Source organism: Capra hircus, chromosome 7 (genome assembly GCF_001704415.2).
Source record: "Capra hircus breed San Clemente chromosome 7, ASM170441v1, whole genome shotgun sequence".
Lineage (NCBI taxonomy): Eukaryota > Metazoa > Chordata > Mammalia > Artiodactyla > Bovidae > Capra > Capra hircus.
The window spans coordinates 19,076,275-19,087,027 of NC_030814.1; the positions used below are offsets into that span (position 1 = coordinate 19,076,275).

General features: G+C 39.5%; 1 pseudogene; it reads left to right on the top strand.

The window, feature by feature from the left end:
* On the top strand, window positions 1,141-1,584 carry LOC102179474 (annotated as a pseudogene).

Consider the following 10,753-nt stretch of genomic DNA (forward strand, 5'->3'; position numbering starts at 1 on the left):
AGGTTTAAGGACATTCCTGTTATCTTCTCTAATCCAAGTTTGCAGTTCTATGGATTGTTAAGTGAGCCATACAGATGTGCTAGAGGTTATGAGAGATAATACCTTGCAATATACAATCCTTTCAAAATATTTAGTTTTGAAAAATATAAATTAAGTGAAAATCTAAGCAAAATGTGAACATTATTAAATGACATTAAATATGACAGCAAATTTGAAAAACATTTTCTGTTGATTATACAGACATTTTTAGAAGCTATTTTCCCTATGAATATGACTGTCAAGTATATATTAATATATCTATATGTATATATACAGATAGATTATTTTACTAGATTATAGATAGTAATCTCAGTTTCTTTTAATATCCATATCATATTCATATCCATATTTCATAACTAGGAATAGACAGCTCTGAAATGCCTTGGGAAACCACCAACATTTGTCTTTTACCTATACTTTGATGCCATAGTATCCAAAGAGGCACTGAAGGAAGAAGGTTAAGCTGCACCCAACATGATTATCACCTTATATGCCATGAAATATGAATTTTAAAAAAGGGAAAAATTTAAAGAGCTCTGCTATCACTCTCTATCCTCCTTCCTTCTCTGGCTGCTACAAAACAGATGCGATAGAAGCCAACGGAGCCCCATCTCATCAGTGAGCTCCTGGAAATACTGGCAGTTTTTCTCCACAGCATTCTTGACTTCCAACAGGGCATGGGTAAAAGATGGAAAAATTCCTCAACCCTTGCCCACACATATCCTTACAAAATCTCAATTCTAGCACTGTTATTTAACTTATGTATTATTTCTTCTCCTAGAAATCCACAACTTCATGAAAAAAAAAAAAAAGTGAAAATGTTAGTCACTCAGTTGTGTCTGTCTCTTTGTGATCTCATGGACTGTAGCTTGCCAGGCTCCTCTGTCCATGGAATTTCCCAGGCAAGAATACTGAAGTAGCCATTCCCTTCTCCAGGGGATCTTCCTGACCCAGGGATTAAACACGGGTTTCCTGCACTGCAGACAGATTCTTTGCCATCTGAGCCACCAACAAATCCTCAACTTTATGGCTGTAAAAGGTGCAAATTAAAAATCAGTAGAGCTTTTTTGTTGTTGTTGTTGTCCCTTTCCGGCATTCAAGATGTCAAAGCAAGGTCGTGGTGGGTCCTCTGGTGCTAAATTCTGGACTTCCTTGGGTCTTCCGGTTGGAGCCCTGATCAACTGTGCTGACAACACAGGAGCCAAGGATCTGTATATCATATCAGTGAAGGCGATCAAGGGATGACTGAATAGACTTCTGCTGCTGGTGTGGGTGACATGGTGACGGCCACAGTCAAGAAAGGCAAAGCAGAGCTCAGAAAGAAGGTACATCCAGCGGTGGTAATTCAGCAATGAAAGTCATACTGTAGAAAAGATGGTTTGTTTCTTTATTTTGAAGATAATGCTGGGGTCATAGCAAACAATAAAGGCGAGATGAAAGAGTCTGCCATCACAGGACCAGTTGCAAAGGAATGTGCTGAGTTGTCGTCCAGGATTGCTTCCAGTGCTGGCAGCATTGCATGATTTTTTGGTGTATTTGTAAAAAAAAAAAAAATCATTTGCTCCCCCCACCAAAAAAATTATTAAATATCTTTTGTTTTCAAGAAATTACTATTTAAACAGTAACATGAAGATACATTAAGGGATTGAGGTCCTACAGTAAGAAATAAAAAGCAAAGTCAAACTAAGTATTTAAAGGAGAATCTCATATAGACTTACAAAGTGTAGGCAGAATGTAGGGAAGTCATAGGTTAGTGCAGTAACCAGGGGCTAGAGCACTAACAAAGCACCTGCCCCCCATACCACCCTTAGGCCTGAGAGAGCCGGAAGAGGACAATTACCAGAACCAAGTGAGACAGAAAGAGGTCTGTCACACGGCCACCCAGAAGGAGTAAGCGCCTGTGATGAAGGGATGCTGACAGCCTCAGACAGACCTATGGCGTGTGACTGTGACAGAAACTCTCCAAACAAAAAAGGAAAACATTGGTCTGAGAGAATGCAGTCTCTAAAATTATGAAAGATTTAATTGATGAAAAATGAGAAAGAAACTCTTTGATGAGCAGATAGTAAATATGAAGTATTGTACAGGCCTCACTGAGGTGGCTCAGTGGTATTAAAAAAAAAAAAATCTGCCCGCCAATGCAGGAGACCCAGGTTCAGTCCCTGGGTTGGGAAGATCCCCTGGAGAAGGAAATGGCAACCCACTCCAGTACTCTTGCCAGGATAATCCCATGGCCAAAGGAGCCTGCCAGGCTACTGACCATGAGGTTGCAGAGTCAGACACAACTGAACGCACACACACCACCCATTGCACAGGCCTAAATCAGACTACAGTCAGTCAGTTCAGTCGCTCAGTCGTGTCCGACTCTTTGCGACCCCATGAATCGCAGCACACCAGGCCTCCCTGTCCATCACCAACTCCTGGAGTTCACTCAGACTCACGTCCATCGAGTCCATGATGCCATCCAGCCATCTCATCCCCTGTCATCCCCTTCTCCTCCTGCCCCCAATCCCTCCCAGCATCAGAGTCTTTTCCAATGAGTCAACTCTTCGCATGAGGTGGCCAAAGTACTGGAGTTTCAGCTTTAGCATCAGTCCTTCCAAAGAACACCCAGGACTGATCTCCTTCAGAATGGACTGGTTGGATCTCCTTGTAGTCCAAGGCACTCTCAAGAGTCAACACCGCGGTTCAAAAGCATCAATTCTTCGGCGCTCAGCCTTCTTCACAGTCCAACTCTCACATCCATACATGACCACTGGAGAAACCACAGCCTTGACTAGGCGGACCTTAGTCAGCAAAGTAATGTCTCTGCTTTTGAATATGCTATCTATAGCTAATATTTACTGAGGGTTTTTTAGGGTCAACCATATTCTGTTAGGCACATTTAATGTGTCATATCACATTATACAACATTCCACAGAAGTAGAGGATTATTTTTCCCATTTTACACAAAGGAAACCAGTTTGGAGACTTTAAGTAGTTGTCCAGTCCACACAGCTAGCAAATTGTGGAGGCAGGGATTGAACTTAGCTCTGATACCCAAATCCTATTCATTTCATAACAATATTATTGCATTATTATCCTTTGATTTTATGAAGTTAGATCTATCATACTTAGTAAGGACAACACTTATATTTTCAAATGAAATATATGTAAACAATAAATATTTGGCATTTTAGAAATTGTAATGTTGTAAGATTACATTTTAATTCTAGAAATTTGTGGTTTTCTTAGCTTGTTTAACCTGTAGTTGGCATCAGATTTGTTATGCCATCATTCAGATTAAAAGTACAGATAACTTTTCTGTAAAACTGATCTTCTTTGTCCTTGGCCAACAAAGAATTATTCTTGTTTCCTTGGTAGCAACTTTATGATGATAGTAAGAGCTGAGTAGTATAGCAGGTAAAATATTTTTATTTTTTATTAAACAGAGCTCATATTTATAAAAACATGGTTGATGTAATACTGAAAAACCAGAAAAAGTAGATATAATGCGAAGATTTATAAAATGTCTTGATTCTTAGATCCTTCAAAAGGTATCATCTACCATTTAAATCATATTCCCAATTTTAACCACTTTCCTTGGGCATATTATATACTCACTGAGCTAATACACTGACACTCAGCTATGCCAAAATACAGAATACTCTAAAATATCTAAAAATACTTTGGAGAATGGAAAAACAAGAGATTTTTATTTAAAACAGTACAAGAACTATTCTTGTGCTTTATTTCTTTAATTATCTTAAAAATTTTACATATCAAAACATGACATGCTATAATCCGTCAGTTGACATAATACAGCATAGTAAATCATGATGTAATAGATCGCTTGCCATGGTTCAGTGCTTCCAATAATGATGTAATATAAATGTATATGAAAGCAGCTTTAACACATATATTTTTAAAACTCAGCTCTCTTCCTCAAGAATGGAAACACACTAAATATTAAGCACTGTTATTAAAATGTTTTCCACCTTTTACAGAAAATCCCAGTATAATATTCTAAAGAAGAACATTTTTAGCTATATAATAGGGTTTTAATCATTAGGCTTTGTAGAGACTTCAAACGTATGCCCTTCATACATCTTAATCTTTCATATATAATAATAAAAATCTATGATCTATGAATAATTGGACTGGCTACGTATAATCAACCCTCAATTATCATTTCAGAGGCAAGAAAGAAATCACATAGACAAATGAAATTCTCAGATAAAACAAGAATGAGAGAATGATGAAGTTTAGAGCTGAAGAGACCTCAGAGATCAGCTACTCCAACCCCATTATTTTACAAATGAATAAACTGAGCCCCTTGAAACCAAAGAGGCTTTTAAAAGGTCACAAAACAAGGTTATCTGCAGCTCAAGGACCAGTAGGTCTTCTGGCTCAGGATCTTTCCACAGTCCTATATTGGTATACTTCCCTGGTAGCTCAGATGATAAAGAAATCTGCCTGCAATGCAGGAGACCTAGTTTCGATCCCTGAGATGGGAAGATCCCTGGAGAAAGGAATTGCAACCCACTCCAGTATTCTTGCCTGGAGAATTCCATGGAAAAAGAGCCAGGCAGACTACTGTCCATGGAGTCACAAAGAGTTGGACATGACTGATTGACTCACACACACCCACACACACACACTCTGGTATACATCAGTGGTTCAGTGTTTCCTTTTCTGATTCTTTTCCCTCATGGTTTATTACAAAGTACGGAGTATGGTTCCATGTGCTCTCTCTGTGTATATAGATAGATAGATAGATAGATAGATAGATAGATAGATAGATCCATCCACGTTACTACAAATGGCATGATTTCATTCTTTTTTTATGGATGAGTAATAACCTGTTGCATGTATGTATGTGTGTATGGCTATATACATATCTAAATATTTGTATGGAAGGAAATCAGTCCTGAATATTCCTTGGAAGGACTGATGCTGAAGCTGAAACTCCAAGACTTTGGCCACCTGATGCAAAGAACTGACTCATTGGAAAAGACCCTGATGCTGGGAAAGATTGAAGGCAGGAGGAGAAGGGGACGACAGAGGACGAGATGGTTGGATGGCATCACCAACTTGATGGACATGAGTTTGGGTAAACTCTGGGAGTTGGTGATGGACAGGGAGGCCTGGCGTGCTGCAGTCCATGGGGTTGCAAACGGTCGGACACAACCGAGAAATTGAACTGAACTAATGAACAGGTTTGTTCAGAGCACTGAAACAGGCATTTCTCTTAGGAGTGAAAATCTCGCTCTCACTCCCTTTTAGGGGTAGGGTGGATTTGGCGGCAACTTGTATTTTTATCCAGTTTCTAGCATTTTCCCTGTAAAGCAGGAATCACAACCATTTTCTGAGTATAAGTATTGATGTGGTTGACTAAAATGTTTGAAAGAAGAAAAGCTTCAAAGTAGGTATAATGCATAGGAAAGAGAGTCAGTTGAAGAAAGGACCTCCAGACAGCATGAGGATCCACTTGAGGTGGACAGCATGGATCTGCAGTGGTTGAGTGCGTGCATGCTAGGTCGCTCAGTCGTGTCCAACTCTTTGCAATCCCATGGACTGTAGCTCACCAGGCTCCTCTCTCTGAGTGATTCTCCAGGCAAGAATTCGCGAGTGGGTTGCCGTGCTCTCCTCCAGGGCATCTTCCCAACCCAGGGATCGGATCCATGTCTCATGTCTCCTGCATTGGCAGGCAGGTTCTTTACCCTGGCGCCACCTGGGAAACCCCTCGCAGTGGTTTTTCAGTGTGATTTCCTCCCAGCAGCACTCAGCATCCCTGGTACAGCTGAGGGAAATACCAACATTGGATTGATATAGAGGTAGAATTTTGAACAGCAAACAGAAATGGGAAGGGAGGTAACTGACAAGAGAGTGATTGAAATGATAGGCTGTAGACTACATTGTATAGTAGAGCAAATGAAGGCAGGACTGTTTAATTCTAACGAAAAAAAAACAAGAGGGGTCAAGGTATTAGAAATCTTCACTTTGCTGAAGTACAATTATAAAAAGAAATTTATCTTTAGCAGACCATTGACACTCCAGCTTATAAATAATTTTGATCTCTAGAAGCAACATCTGGTAAAAATACACAGCTCTGCAGAATAATCTTAGGATCTGGTGACATCAGCCTAAGGCACAAACTGCGTGAGTCAAAGACACAATCAAGAGAATGAGATGACAAGCCATAGATGAGAGGAAAACATTTGTAAAAGACACATCTGATAAGGGACTGTTATCTAAAATATACAAAGAACTCTTAAAATTCAACTATAAGTAAACACACAACCAAATTTAAAAATGGACTGAAGACCTTAACAGACAATTCACCAAAGAAGATGAACAGATTCACATCATAAGCCATCAAGTAAAAGCACATTAAAACCAAGATAAAACTACACACTTATTAGAATAGTCAAAATCCTGAACACTGAAAACACTAAATGCTGACAAGGATGTGGAACAAGAGGGAATCTCATTCATTGGTAATGGAAATGCAAAATGGTATCGTCACTTTGGTAGACAGTTTTGGTGATTTCTTAGAAAACTAAAACTCTTACCACATGACTCAACAGTCTTTCTCCTTGGTATTTACTTAAAGGAGTTAAAAACTTATGCCCATGCAAAAACCCACAAATGAATGCTTATTGCAGATTTATTCACAATCGCCGAATCTTGTAAGCAATGAAGATGTCCTCTAGTAGTCGAATTGATAAACTGTGGTATATCCAGACAATTGAATATTATTCAGCACTAAGGAAAAAAAAAACAGAGCTATCAAGTCTTCAAAGAATTTTATTGCATACTACTAAATAAAAGATACCAATATGAAAAGGCTACCCACCATAAGATTCCAATTGTAATCCACACACATATGGACACCTTATCTTTGACAAAGGAGGCAAGAATATACAATGGAGTAAAGACAATCTCTTTAACAAGTGGTGCTGGGAAAACTGGTCAACCACTTGTAAAAGAATGAAACTAGATCACTTTCTAACACCGTACACAAAAATAAACTCAAAATGGATTAAAGATCTAAATGTAAGATCAGAAACTATAAAACTCCTAGAGGAGAACATAGGCAAAACACTCTCAGACATAAATCACAGCAGGATCCTCTATGATCCACCTCCCAGAATTCTGGAAATAAAAGCAAAAATAAACAAATGGGATCTAATTAAAATTAAAAGCTTCTGTACAACAAAGGAAAATATAAGCAAGGTGAAAAGACAGCCTTCTGAATGGGAGAAAATAATAGCAAATGAAGCAACTGACAAACAACTAATCTCAAAAATATACAAGCAACTTCTGCAGCTCAATTCAAGAAAAATAAACGACCCAATCAAAAAATGGGCCAAAGAACTAAATAGACATTTCTCCAAAGAAGACATACGGATGGCTAACAAACACATGAAAAGTTGCTCAACATCACTCATTATTAGAGAAATGCAAATCAAAACCACAATGAGGTACCACTTCACACCAGTCAGAATGGCTGTGATCCAAAAATCTGCAAGCAATAAATTCTGGAGAGGGTGTGGAGAAAAGGGAACCCTCCTACACTGTTGGTGGGAATGCAAACTAGTACAGCCACTATGGAGAACAGTGTGGAGATTCCTTAAAAAATTGCAAATAGAACTACCTTATGACCCAGCAATCCCACTTCTGGGCATACACACCGAGGAAACCAGAATTGAAAGAGACACATGTACCCCAATGTTCATCGCAGCACTGTTTATAATAGCCAGGACATGGAAACAACCTAGATGTCCATCAGCAGATGAATGGATAAGAAAGCTGTGGTACATATACACAATGGAGTATTACTCGGCCGTTAAAAAGAATTCATTTGAATCAGTTCTGATGAGATGGATGAAACTGGAGCCAATTATACAGAGTGAAGTAAGCCAGAAAAAAAAACACCAATACAGTATACTAACACATATATATGGAATTTAGGAAGATGGCAATGACGACCCTGTATGCAAGACAGGAAAAAAGACATAGATGTGTATAACGGACTTTTGGACTCAGAGGGAGAGGGAGAGGGTGGGATGATTTGGGAGAATGGGAATTCTAACATGTATACTGTCATGTAAGAATTGAATTGCCAGTCCATGTCTGACGTAGGGTGCAGCTTGCTTGGGGCTGGTGCATGGGGATGACCCAGAGAGATGTTGTGGGGAGGGAGGTGGGAGGGGGGTTCATGTTTGGGAACACATGTAAGAATTAAAGATTTTAAAATTTAAAAAAAAAAAAAAGATTCCAATTGTATGGTTCTCTGGAAATGACAAACTATGGAGATAGCAAAAAGATCACTGGTTCCCAGTGGAGGAGAAGGATGAATTGGTAAAGCACAGAGGATTTCTAGGGCAGTGAAACGTTGCTGTACAATACTGTAGTGGTTTGCTTCATTTAGTTGCTAGTTCAGTTCAGTTCAGTTCAGTCGCTCAATCGTGTCCGACTCTTTGCGACCCCATGAATTGCAGCACACCAGGCCTCCCTATCCATCACCAACTCCCGGAGTTCACTCAAACTCACGTCCATCAAGTCAGTAATGCCATCCAGCCATCTCATCCTCTGTCATTCCCTTCTCCTCCTGCCCCCAATCCCTCCCAGCATCAGAGTCTTTTCCAATGAGTCAACTCTTCGCATGAGATGGCCAAAGTACTAAGTCATATCCAAATTCTTTGTGACACCATGGACTATAGCCTGCCAGGGTCCTCTGTCCATGGGGTTTCCCAGGCAAGAATGCTAGAGTGAGTTGCCATTTCCTTTTCCAGAGGATCTTCCCAACTGAGGGATCAAGCCCACATCTCCTGCATTAGCAGGAGGATTCTTTGCCCCTGAGCCACCAGAGAAACTATAACGGCACATACACATAGACACTACTGTACTGGTGGATACACACAATTATACTTTAGTTCAAGTTCACAGAATTTATAACAGCAACAGTGAATCCAAATGCAAAATCTGGAGTTGGAGCGATTATATCAATACATAATATAGGTTCATCAGCTGTAAAAATTATGCCTCTTGGTGGAGGATGTTGATAATGGAGGAAGCCATATGTATGTGAGGGCAGAGAATATATGGAACTCTGTATACCTTCCTCTCAATATTTCTATGAACCAAAAACTGCTATAAATAAAGTCATGCAAAAAGAAATCAAAACACACTCAGCATGTAATCCTTATTATATGAAATAAGGCAGTCTTTGGAAACTATTAAATCATAATTTTTAAAAGGGCCCCAAATGGTATGACATATCCATCATATTATAAGGTTCAAAATTATAAGATTTAAAGTATCTTCTGTTGTTTTTCAGTCACTCAGACATGTCTGACTCTTTGTGACCTCATGGACTGCAGCATGGCAGGCTTCCCTGTCCTTCACTATCTCCCTGAGTTTGCAGAAATTCATGTCCATTGAGTCAATGATGCCATCCAACCATCTCATCCTCTGTCATCCCCTTCTCCTTCTGCCTTCAATATGTCAAAGCACCAGGGTCTTTTCCTCTTCATATCAGGCGGCCAAAATACTGGAGCTTCAGCTTCAGCATTAGTCCTTCCAATCAATATTCAGGGTTGATTTCCTTTAGGATTGACTAGTCTGATATTCTTGCTGTCCAAGGGACTCTCAAGAGTCTTCTCTAATACTACAGTTGAAAAGGATCAATTCTTCAGTACTCAACCTTCTTTATGGATCAGTTCACACATCTGTACATGATTAATGGAAAAACCATAGCTTAGACTATACAGACCTTTGTTGGCCAAGTGATGCCTCTGCTTTTTAATATGGTTTGTCATAATTTTTCTTCCAAGGAGCAAGCGTCTTTTAATTTCATGGCTGCAATCACCATCCACAGTGATTCTGGAGCCCAAGAAAATAAAGTCTGTCACTGTTTCCATTGTTCCCCCACCTATCTGCCATGAAGTGATGGGACAAGATGCCATGATCTTAGTTTTTTGAATGTTGAGCTTTAAGCCAGTTTTTTCACTCTCCTCTTTCACCATCATCAAGAGGCTCTTTAGTTCCTCTTCACTTTCTGCCATAAGGATGATATCATCAGCAGATCTGAATTTATTGATATTTCTCTTGACAATCTTGATTCTAGCCTGCGGATTCATTCAGCTCAGCATTTCACATGATGTAGTCTGCATATAAATTATACAAGCAGGGTGACAACATACAGCCTTGGCATACTGCATTCCCAATTTGGAACCACTCCATTGTTTCATGTCTGGTTTTAACTGTAGCTTCTTGACCTGCATACAGCTTTCTCAGGAGGCAGGTAAGGTGATCTGGTGTTCTCTTCCCTTTAAGATTTTTCCACAGTTTATTGTGATCCACACAAAGGCTTTAGCATAGTCAATGATGCAGAAGTAGATGTTTTTCTGGAATTCTCTTGATTTTTCTGTGCTTCAGCGAATGTTTGCAATTTGATCTCTGATTCTTCTGCTTTTTCTAAATCCAGTCTATACATCTGGAAGCTCTCTGTTCATGCACTGTTGAAGCCTAGCATGAAGGATTTTGAGCATTACCTTGCTGGCATGTGAAATGAGCACAACTGTGCAATAGTTTGTACATTCTTTGGCATTGCCCTTCTTTGGGATTGGAATGAAACCTGACGTTTTCCAGTCTTGTGGCCACTTCTGATTTTTCCAAATTTGCTGGCATATAGAGTGTCCCACTGTAACAGCATCATCTTTCAGGA